At 35.6% G+C, this 12376-nt stretch overlaps 1 long non-coding RNA gene and 1 pseudogene across 1 annotated transcript in view; both read right to left on the reverse strand.

Annotated features, from left to right (window-relative positions):
• Window positions 1-12376, reverse strand: part of LOC143661450 (uncharacterized) — a 77528-nt gene that overhangs the window by 44357 nt on the left and 20795 nt on the right. The window contains exon 2 of the long non-coding RNA XR_013164608.1: window positions 7448-7562. This is a non-coding gene — a long non-coding RNA (uncharacterized LOC143661450). The remainder of the gene's footprint in view (window positions 1-7447; window positions 7563-12376) is intronic.
• On the reverse strand, window positions 1697-3617 carry LOC143675113 (kelch-like protein 5 pseudogene; annotated as a pseudogene).

Consider the following 12376-nt stretch of genomic DNA (forward strand, 5'->3'; position numbering starts at 1 on the left):
TATATATTTGCAGCTGTGTTATTAGAGGCATAACATTTTTTTTTTTTTTGGTGCATGTTCTAGGAATCAAAGCCAGGTCTCCCACATGGAAGGCAAGCATTCTACCAGTGAATCACCCGAGGAGCTTAACATTTTTAAATTGTCATAACTTCCTAGAGAATTTATACTTGTAGTACTATATAGTAACCCTCTTTCTACATAGTAATGTCTGTTGCCTTCAGGTCTTTTTTTGTCTGACGTCCACGTAACTACATCTTACTCCACATACTGAGCTTCAACCTTATTGTGCTATTTTATGTCAGATATGTCCATCTGCCATGAATGCTGTGGTACACCTCCCCCTTCTTAATGGAATCAGGCTCTTACCTTTGGAGAAACTAAAGATAAATTGATCTCAGCACTGTCTAGATGAATTTATTGTACAGTAATTAGGAATATATTTTATGGACATAGAATCTAGGTTTGAGCTTGTTTGATAACATGAAGAAAGCAAATCTTTAAAATTAAACAATAGTTGAGAACAAGAATATAATAGGATATATTCCTTTTTCTACATACATTTGCATATCTTAAATTTAATGTGAAACACTGTGATGTTTTACATAATGTAAAGCGCTAATATTCTGGTATCAACTTAGCCAAGTGATGATGCCCAGTTGTCTGGTCGGCAAGCACTGGCCTGACCATTACTGCAAGGATATTTCAAGGTTGGTTGATAAACTGGAAGGCTGGTGTATTAAATCATCTGTCAGTTGATTGCATCTGTGGCTAATTACATCTGTGATCAACTAAAGCATGTCTCCCCAATGAAATAATCCAGTCAGTTGAAGGTTTTTAAGGGAGAGAAGAGACTTTCACTGCTTCTTCATCCAGCAAGCCTCTCTTGTGGTGTTTGTCCAGACACTTCATCGAGATTCTTCATTGGAAATGCCAGCTTCACTGCCTCCTTGTAGATTTTGGACTCTTCCACTCTCACAGTTGTGAGAAACACTTTTATAAATCTTATATTTAAAGATATCTCATGTTGGTTCTTTTTCTCTGGAGAACGCTAACACAAACATCATTGTTAATTTCAATTTAGTAATACAATATTGTAGTCCTTGGTGCATCTAGATATAATGGAATGGTTGTGTCAAGTTTATATCTGGCAGTTATTCTTCTGACTCTGATGTGTTTCTCTATTCATTGGACTAAACCACTTTTAGAAATAAAATCCATAATCAGAAAACATTACTATGTTTCTGAGAATACTAGCTAACATGGTATGTTATTAAAATAGTGGCTGTGGTTAAACCAGCAAGCAAACAAAAATGTTTTGTTTTTTTAATCATCAACTCATGTATGATAAAAAAAGTTACAAAGTAAAACTTTAGAAATTTTATCTGGTGTGCTTGCACTGCAGTAAAAGAAATCTAGATAATGTGAGTAAAGTGTGTTTGACTATGAATAAGTAAAATTCCCAGTTAACACTGGGTTTTGTTTGGCAGCAATGCATTTGTCCTCATATTTTTTTATCAAGAATATATATTCACAATCAGTCAGCTGTAGTTTTGACTTAACTAAGAAAATGACAGTGCTTGGTCTTGGTTAATTTACTCCTTCCTCTCTTGTTTTAACACCTTCCTTTGAAAGCAGGTTTACGAAAAATATATCCATCGATTGTAGAATTGAACTAAATTCAGAGGAGGAGGAAATCTTAATCTAGAAAACAAAGAACTAAATTAAATTTTACAGTCCCAATGCAAGACCCAGCTCTTCCTAGCACAGTGGAGAAACCTGTGTCCACACATTTGTCTGGGATCATAAGCTTCCACTGTATTAAGATAAATCTGTCTATCATACCCTTCAGCAGCATATAGTTTATCATCAAGTAAACAGCCCCTACTGCATCTCTTGGATGCTCATAGACACTACTGCAGCCCACACATCTGTTTTGGTGTCATATCTTTGCACACACCTTGGAAGTCTGGAAGTCATGTTGGATGCAGGAGCAATGTGGCCTCCAATAGCATACAGCAATCCATTTCAAGGTAGTTACTCCTACTGCATCCCTCCTTTTTGATATTTGTGTGCAGAGTGTCCATTTATTCATATGAGTATCAAAATATTCTATTGATTTGAGACAAGAACTTCCACCTCGACCACCAACTGCATACAATTTTCACTCAGTATAGACACACCTACTGTGCTCCTCCAGGTAGACATTGCGGCAACAGAATTGCACCGGCAAGCCTGAGGGTTCCAGGTTTCAACTGTATTCAGATAGCTCCAGCCATTATGCCCTCCTACTGCATACACGGGACCTTCTAATACAGCCACACCAAAGTCATGCCTAGGTGTGTACATAGGAGGCATCACACTCCAAGTTTTGTGGGGGGAGTTGTAACGCTACAGAGGTCAATGTTTTCAGCCTGTCTCTTCCTCCAACTACATACAATGTGTCATTTCACACTTCAACATCAAACTATAGCCCCTTCATTCATATTTGCTATAGGAGTCCACATATTTGTACAGAGATCATACTTTTCAATGCTTGTGGCTCCTTTTGTTGAATCCATTCATCCAACTGCAAATATACCAAGAGTTGACTTCCTGGGCTTTGTTCAAGGACTTTGTTATATGGGCCATCTCTCTGGTAATACGTGATTCTTAACTGCTTTCATAATGAGTTCCTGACATTCTATATCATCCCAAAAAAGTACATTATTTTTTTTTTGGTCTGCTGGGAACTTTGGTGCAAGTAGAGGTAGCCTAATACAAGCCAAAATTTACTGAAATCTTTCCACCTCTGTTCCAAATCATGATGGACCCAAGTAAAAAGTGCATTCAATATTGTCCCTACATTAGGGATGTTCATGTTGTCTCTGGCCAAGAGTTTTGGAATTTCAGTAGATGTTAATGGTACAGATCCTGGTTTCTAATTACTGCCATGAAATGCCTCATAGTATAATTGTGAACCACATTATGCAAATCTGTACAATCTTGTGCATCATCAAAAGCACAGATTCTGACAGTAGAATGGGTGAAGTTGTCTTCTAAAAACTTACATCATGCTTCCACAACTCGAGAAAGCTGAGGCATACAAGCTGTAGATTGCAAGCACTCAACGTTACCTTCTTTTCATTCAAGGCGGCCTGTATATACATGATGAACCAAAGACCAGAGTGAATTTTGGTTCTACACCTTCCAGTTTTGTTTCTTCTTGTCTTGCTTCCCTGATGTCATTGGTAAACTTGGTAGCCAAATAATCTGAGACAGAGAAGAACCCCAATCTGTGAGCCGGAATTCTGCGATCACCAGCAGCTTAGAATTACAGCACACAATTGTTTGTCTTAAATAGTTTTCCTTTTTTTAAAATTTTAAATGTTTGCTCAGCATGATTTAGGGCCTGAAAAAACTTCATCTGATAAACATGGCTCCAGAGAGTGGCAGGATGGTGTCTGACTACTGGTAGAAGTCGGTGTCTGACTCTGGAGGCAGCTGTGAGTCACAGCAGATGAGGCAGTCAGGTGGGAGAAGGAGGGTGGGTGGGGCGGGGTGTAGTGGAGGGTGGCAGCTAGTGGGAGAGAAGGATGCTGAGCCAATGGAGTGCCTCCACCCCTTCCTGGCAGCCTCATCCTCCCAACCCCGTGGTGCTGGAGCAGGCCTCCCCACCCCTGTCTTGCAATGACGTTTTACAGTTTTCAAAATCTGTATGAAGCACTAAATTGAATTTGAGTATCTACAAAATCATCTGACTTGTAAAGCCTGCTTTAAGTCTCCTGTGTTTTCCAGCTGGGCCATGAATACATTTCAGTACTGGAAAAATTTAATTATTTTATATCAATTTCTAGTAGGAAATATATTTCAATTCAGAATTTCAGTGTGCATGACAAACATTTATATTTACTAGCTAAAAAATTGGGGCGGGGGATACTTTGTGACCTTTGAAGAATAATAATAAGTAAAAGAGGATGCAAGTTTGCTTTGGATTACCTCTTAAAACATCTTCAATTTCTTAAAAACTACTTTTTCTTCTGTGTTTCTGTATGTGCATTTCAGTGGTAACTATTGATTTACTAGCTAGTTAGGCAGATACAAAGTTAACAGAAATAAAGGAGGAAGTTTCTCTGAAAATAAATAAAATGCTTAGACTGTTTGTGACAGTGGTTTAGTATTAGTATGCAGAGTAGTCCAGAGATACAGGGTAAAATCAATTTGATCTCCTGTCCGAAGTCCCATTTAAATTATTTTTACTTTTAACACAGCATGCATTCTTAAACTGAACTGCTTCGCCTTTCACTGGAAACTTATGATTTCTGACCCATTTCTAAACTCTACTTAATTGATCCCAAATCCAGTATCCTCTGGAAACTCTCCCACTGCTCTCACATTTTACCAACACTGGAGTTTAGCTCAGTGTGAGAAGTACTGGAACCCACTATGTCATCACCCAGAGAGGGATGGAAGGTCCCAGAACTTAGGTCAGGCATGAAATAAAAGTTGAACCTTGGAGGGTAATTAAGGATTCACTTTGGAATAATAATTCACTTTTTATACAACTTTTTTTCTCTGGTACAGGCAATGAATTCTCACACACCTTATGCTTTACACTCACTTCATTTACTAGCATCTAGCTAATGATCCCAGTTTTTCTCACTTTTACCATGGTCATTCCTTGGCTACTGCTAGAACATGCCAAGGGTTAAAGAAGAGGAAGAACTGGCAGTTTCTATGATGCAGTATTCTAAAAAGAATTATATTGCATATTATATTATTTATATTAATTAACCACAAATAGTTTTCACGAAAACAAACCCAAGGAAAAGATTATGACTATGTCCACATCATTTTCTCTTCCGTATACACTCCTGAGATTTCCTTTGTGGTTCTTTTTCACTTAAAAATGCAAAATTGTACACTTTTGAAATTTTCAGTGGGAGAATAGGCAGAACCTTGTCTTATCAGAGAAAGACTAAGATATAAACAAGAAAAGTTGACTGTAGAGACTATTTATCTGTAAAACTGCCCTGCAAGAGTCTTTATTCAAGTTCTATTTTTGAAAAGGGAAATAGATATAATACCTGTGAAAGCCATTGCTTTAGACAGAAAAATCTAAAAGAAAAACCACAAATATAGTCTAAGTTTAAATTCTATCAGAGGGGGAATTTGTGTTCACCTCTCTAAATTAATAACCCCTCTCACAGCTAACCCTCCCCATGCCCCCACTTCCCTGCAAATACAAAACAGAATTATTCTACATTTCAAGAGAATAATTGAAATTAATTAAGTTAAATAAATGTGGTTAAATAAATTTTATTTAATGTTTGTTAAAATGACATTAATTTTAGATACACCAAATTTCTGATATAATTGCATGTTGTATTCTGTTTGCATATTGCATAATATGTCAAATATTTTTGTGTAATAAATTAATATACTTATTTCCAAATTTTTAAGGAAGTTTTGTGCTGGAAACAGGAGATGTGAATTTCAGTACAGTTTGTGCTACCCACTAGCTGTTTGATCTTGGGAAATATTTGGGCTTAGGTTTGTTATCTAAAAATCAGGAAGTTGAAATGTAAGTGTTAATTTCCCATTCCCTACTCCCAAACTGGCCCCTAGTTAGCTATTTCCTAGTTTCTGACTCTATGAATTTCCTTATTCGGTGAGAGCATATCATATTTATCCTGTTGTGTCTGGCTTATTTCAGTCGACATGATGCCTTCAAGTTTCATCTATGTTGCAGGTATCAGAACTCATTCCCTTTTACAATTTGAATCATATTCCACTATATGTATATATCACATTTTATTTTTCCATTCCTCAGTTGATAGACAATTGTGTTGTTTCCATTTTGGGGGTTGTATGAATAATACTTCCTATGAACATTTGTTGATCAGCTTTTGCATAGATATATGCTTTCATTTCCCTTGGGCATATTCATGGGAGTGGAATTGCTGTATTAAAATAGGGGTGGAATTGTTGTATAATAACTTTGTGTTTAACCATTTCAGGAACAGCCACATTGTTTTCTAAAGTGTTGTATTATTTTGTGTCTCCCCAGCAGTATATGAATATTATAGTTTATCCAAATCCATGTTAATACATAGTACCTGTCTTTTGATTGAACTTATCCTAGAGAGTGTGAAGTGGTATCTCACTGTGATTTTTAGTTCTATTTCCTTGATGGATAATGGTATTGAGCAACTTTTTATATGCTTATTTACCACCTCTATATTATTTTGCTGAGGGGTCTATTCAGGTATTTTTCTCATTTTTATGTGAGTCACTTATTGTTGAGTTTTAAGTGTTTTTTTTTTTAATATTTTGGAGCCTTTTATCAATGTTTATTAAAGTATTTTCTCTGTTTCTGTGAATTGTCCTACGTGTCTTAAAACATCTGTGCCAAAGACACTGCTTTTTATTTTTGCATGGGCAGGCACCGGGAATTGAACTCGGGTCTCCGGCATGGCAGATGACAACACTGCCCGCTGAATCCCCATGGCCTGCCCGACACTGCTATTTTAAGAAACCCCAAAACTATTTTTTTTTTAATAAACTGTGCTTTTAGTTTTGCATCTAAAAAATTATCACCAAACCAAGGTTAAAGATTTTTCTCCTATATTTTCTTATACAAGTTTTTTGTTTGTTTTTTGTTTTATGAGGGGGAGGGGAAGGAGGTGTGTGAAGGATGTTAGACCTGAGTCTAGGTTCCTTTTCTTGCATGTAGACATGCAACTGTTCCAGAAGCATTTGTTGAGAAAATTATCCTTCCTCCATTGAGTCACCTTTGCTCCTTGGTTACGGATAAGTTGACTGTACTTGTTTGGTGTATGTCTGGGTTCTCTTTTCTCTCACGTTCATCTGTGTGTCTGTTCTTTCACTGAAATCATGCTGTCTTGATTACTATAGCTTCATAATAAGTCTTGAAATCCAATTTTGTCATTTTTCTTGAATATTATGTTCTTAAACATAGCGCGCTAGCTATTTTGCCTTTCCATAGAAATTTTGGAATGAATTTGTAGATATCAAAACAACTTTCTCAGAGCCTGCCCATGCAAAATAAAATAAAATAACTTTTGAGATTTTGTTTGAGATTACATTGAATCTCTCCTACAGATCAAGTTGGGAAGAATTAACATCTTAACTATAACTAGTCCTCTCTGGTTTCTTTCATCAGAGTTTGGTAGTTTTCTACATATCAGTTTAAGTTCATATTTTGTTAGATTTGTGGAGAAGTATTTCAGTTTTTTTGCTACTGTATAAATATTTTTTCATTTCAAATCCCAAGTGTTCACAAAGAATCTGCATAGACAACTTTCCAAAGAAGATGTTCAGATGGCAAATATGCATATAAAAAAAACAGTCAATATCACTGGTCATTAGTTACTGGTGGGAATTCAAAATGGTACAAACATTTTGAAAAACAGTTTGGTACTTCTTACAAAACTAAGCATAGCCTTACCATTGATTCCAGTAATTGCACTTCTGGGTATTTATGCAACCAAATTTAACACTTAGGTCCACACAAAAGTTTGCATGTGCTTGCTTAGAGCAGTTTTATGTATAGTTATCCCAAACTGGAAGAAACAAAGATAGGTTAACGTTAGAACAAACTGTGTCTAGCCATACAGTGAAATATCTTTGGTTATACAAAGAAATGATTTATCATGTGACAAAAAGACATTGATGAATCTTGAATATTGCTAAGTGAAATTATTTGGCATTGTGGAAAAGGCAAACTATAGAGATGATAAAAAGATCAGTGCTTACCAAAGGTCCCGTATTGAAAGGAAGGTTGAATATGCAAATGACAGTGATTTTTTAAAGTAGTAAAACTATTCTGTATGATTTTATAACAGTAGCTTATGTCAAGTTGTGTTTATCAAAACCCACAGAAATTCGCACTACAATGCATGCCTATTAAAAAGGATCATTTGAAAAGATGGAGGAAATCCAGGATAGAATGAAGAATGTGATAAAATAATCTGACTATCCTCCAAATGTACAAAACAACCTCATGTAGGTGGGGGGAAAAGGTGCTGCTCTGCGTCACTTTAGAAATCAGTGAAATCTGTAAGGCAAAAGAAACTGTACATACGCACGGTCCTCTAGTTGTTGAAGTTCTTCCCTATAGGGATAAGGGTTAAGAATTCTAAAACCACTATTTATGTATATTGGCGCTAACAATTAAGTGAATAGAGGATCAATCATAGGATGTTTCACATATGTTTCTCCCTGTGAGAGTGAGAGGGTACAGTCAAGCAAGGGGAGAAGGCTAGAACCATATATGTGAAAATAAATTAGAATTGGAGACATCAGTATGCAGTCATGTTTAGTGGGATATATCTGCAGATGCATACATATGGAAATATTTATAGATACATGACACAGGTTAGTATACAGACATACATGTCCTTGCTCTGTCAGTTGATAGGGATGATGAGCAGTGACACCCAATAGCAGCCAGTATATCTAGTGCCCAGATTTTGTTTTCTAATGCTATTATCCAGTGATAAGAAAGCTCCTTGAAGAAACAGGTGATTCTAAGAATGGGGGAGAAAATGTGTAAGATGATCCTGGAGTATATAGTGCCAGAAAGTAAGGAAGTATTCATGCGAAGTACAAAATACATATTCATTGTCCACATTTATTTATATAAATGACTGAAAAGTTAAGTGAATGGGGGATACTGGAGGGTCCTGGAGCCCTGTGTACTGTCATAAAATAAGTTCTTGAAAAAGAAATCCACACTAATGGGGATATACGAAAGGAAACAGGAGACAGCTGAGAATGTTCTAAGTGTCCAAATTTGGAAAACTCTGAGCAAAAGAATATATAATGTAATACTGGATTATGACCCAAAGTATAGCATAAGTACACCTGGGTCCATACTGATAAAACTAAGTTATTAAATAAATCAGTAGTGGGGGAGAAAAAAGATGTTTCCCACACAGAACAGAATTCCAAATAATTTATGTAGTGCTCGGGTCTTAAGAAAACGGAGCATAATTCCCAACTCCGTTAGTGTGGGCTGTGTGTAGTGACTTCCTTCCAAAGAGCATGACGTGGGAAGAGGGAGGGAAGAGGACCTTTACAGTGGAGAAATGTCACAAATACTGCCTCAGCAGGTGATCAAGTTTAACATCATGTTAGCCTTGTATGGTGTACCCTTGGCATGATGTGACGAGAATGGTCCTTAACTCTGCGGTCCTCCTCCCCCAAACACATTACCCTAGTCTAATCATGAGCAACATATCACACAAATCCCACTCAAGGGACATTTTACAAAATGCTGGACCAGAATTCCTCAAAACTGTCAAGGTCATCAAAACAGGGAAAATAACAACCATAGTCAAAAGAAGCCTATGGTAACGTTACTACTAAACTTAATGTGGTATCCTGGATGGTATCTTGGAACAAATAAAAGACAGGGAAAAACCGAATAAGTATGAATAAAGTATTGACTTTAATTAATAATGATGAATCTAGATCGTTTCAATAATTCTAAGAAATATGCCATACAAATCAAACTGTGTCCTGGGTATATGGGAACTTTCTAGTCTTTTTAATTTTTCTGAAAATCTAAAACTGTTCTAAATTTATATATCAAAAAGTTACATGCACATGTATATGTAAATATATAAGTGTATATATGTATATAAACATATATGTAATATTAATGATGTTTTGTAATAGCAAAAAATTTAAAAAGGAGAACACATATGCTAATCTATAGGAAAACGAACACGTTAAATGTGGCAATGAACAAATCCAAAGAACATCTGGAGTGATAAAAGCAAGCTGCAGAAATGTATATACACCTAAAATATTCTAAACTAGTTTTAGATATAGAGATAATTATAGATATGATTAAAGATGATTTAGCTGTACATATGAATATGGATTCATATGTATGGCTATGGATAGATACAGAGAAAAGTAGAAAAACATTCATGAAAATAATATATATTGCCTTAGAATAATGATTAATTGGGGGGAAGGAATGCATAAAATGTACCAGGGAGACTTTTAAAAGTCTTTTGTCTGAGTCACTGTATTTCTTTTGATAAAAAATGCCAATGCAAATGTGACAAAGCATCAGTAGTTTAAAAAGCAGAGTATATGTGCTGAATATATAATAGTTTTTAAAAACTATTCTATATTTTCCTGTATTTTAAAATAAACTTCATAGTGCAAAAAAGGAAATTTATCTAAAGAAAACAAAATACAGATAAATAATTCAAGAATAGAAGAAGAAACATCCATCTCAGCATGTGATCGTGTGAAATCTTAGGCTACATAACTATAAATTTAGATGGAGGGAAATAATATCTTCACTTTTTTTCATAGTCATAAGATTATCTAAAGAAACATATTTAGTTATGAATTCTATATTTTAAAAGTTATACTGAAATTTCAAAGATTATACAAATCCAAATGGCAAGACAGTGATAGATATGTAAATTGATTTCAAACTGCTAAGGAAAATGTGGACATTTGAGCTTGGGCAAAAGTCTATTTGAGGAGGGTTTGGCCCAAATATATTAAAGATTGTCATGTAGAAGATGATATTTTCAGTTCTTTAATTCTCTGAATTAATTTAATTCTCTAAAATTTTGAACTAGAAAAAAAGAAAGGTGGATGGAGATTTGGTGATAACAGAGAAGAGCTCAATATTAGAAGGAATGAAGAGTAAAAGGATCAAAGCTTAAGAGTTGTGTGCATATGGAAGTCTTTTTTCCAAAGAGTATTTAATTCCCATCCACTGAAAGTGTTAGTTGTGGGAGCTGACAGCTTGCACAGAAAAGAATTTCTAAACTGTTTGGGGACCGAGATAACCTGAATGTCATCTCAGATTTTTCCTAGCTGAAGGAACTGTGATTAATTTACTGGGAATGAATCATCCCCATTAAATATAAATAAAAGTAAACATCTCACAGTATCTTTTTCAAAGCAAGAAATCTGGTGCCACTTGCCTTCAGTGGCACCATTTTTTAATGTCATTTCCGAATGTTTCAACAGAAGCAGCAGACTGGAATACCAGAGATTCTCTAAATACCAGAGATTCTCCAGAGACAACCTTGGACACCCATTTATAAAAGCAGAGTTAGTTGCCAGATAAAAAATTCAGTTACTGGGCATTGCGGTTTGTTATGGGATACATGGCAACCCTAGTAAGACTTCAAAGCTATTGATTTATCACAATCTTATAAGCCAAAATGAATATCATTTCTTCCCCAGTCCAATTCCCTGAAACAAAGAGTCCATTTTTTTCAGAAGCTCAGGTACAGGTTGAAGCTGCAGCAGGTCACTGATGCTTTGTTCGCCACTGAGGACTACAGCCTTCACATCCTCCAGTGGGTGGTTAGGAAAAGATTTGCAAAATGCTCTGTGCATCACCACCATTTAAAAAACAATGACACTAGGGGCACCTGGGATGGAGTTTCTAGGACACCATTTCATGGATCATTGCTCCGGTCCCATTTACTGGTACAAGAACAGTGCTCTCATTTTCCCTCTCATCTCACTGTGGGAATCCAGCCTCTGCACCCAAAATGGACCGTTCTAGCACTAAGCATAAATGAAGTCAGGAAAGCTCCCATTTACTGTGGCTGCTCATCTACACTAGCTGGTAAACCACCCTCAAATTAAGATCATTATACTGAATATCTCTTTAGCCCTGTTGAAAATAAAAATGAGCCAAGAGGAGAGACATACATAAGGCAATGAATTGTGGAATAATCTCTTTCACCATACTTCTGAATTTCTATTAGCAAAATAGAAAATTCCTAATAGAAAAATTTTCTGTTAGACAAATTACTTTCACAAATACTCTGTCTGTTATGGTAGCCACTAACGAACATAGTTATTGGGCATCTGAAATGCAACTAATATGACTGAAGAATTGAATTTTTTTTTTTTATTTTTTTTTATTTTTAAAATAAAAAGACTTTATTTATGAAATAAGATAGCAGTTAGCAGTTTAAGAAAGCTTCAGAAGATATTACTTTTACATGGGGTACATATGTACCTCAGAAAATATTTGGCTAAGTCATAAAATTAGCATTTTTAATAATCTGTAAAGTGCTGAGAAATTTATTTCTGATGAATGCCTGCATTAGTTTTGTATTTTTTTTTAATCATCCAGGAAGTAAAACATTGATATATAAATACAGGTATATAGCATAATGGAACTCACTGATTAGTTATGTGCTTCAACAGTAGGTTCTATAGCTGTAGAATACAAACCTGTGCATTTTGCAGAAATGACATCTAAATGATATATCGTGTTGATTGGAAAGTCAGTTTTCTTGGCCTACATCCCACTGCCAGCAATGGAACACCCACGTGGACTAGCACCACAGCCTTTCAAAATGTATATTTAAAAACA

This window comes from Tamandua tetradactyla, chromosome 2 (assembly GCF_023851605.1).
Source record: "Tamandua tetradactyla isolate mTamTet1 chromosome 2, mTamTet1.pri, whole genome shotgun sequence".
Lineage (NCBI taxonomy): Eukaryota > Metazoa > Chordata > Mammalia > Pilosa > Myrmecophagidae > Tamandua > Tamandua tetradactyla.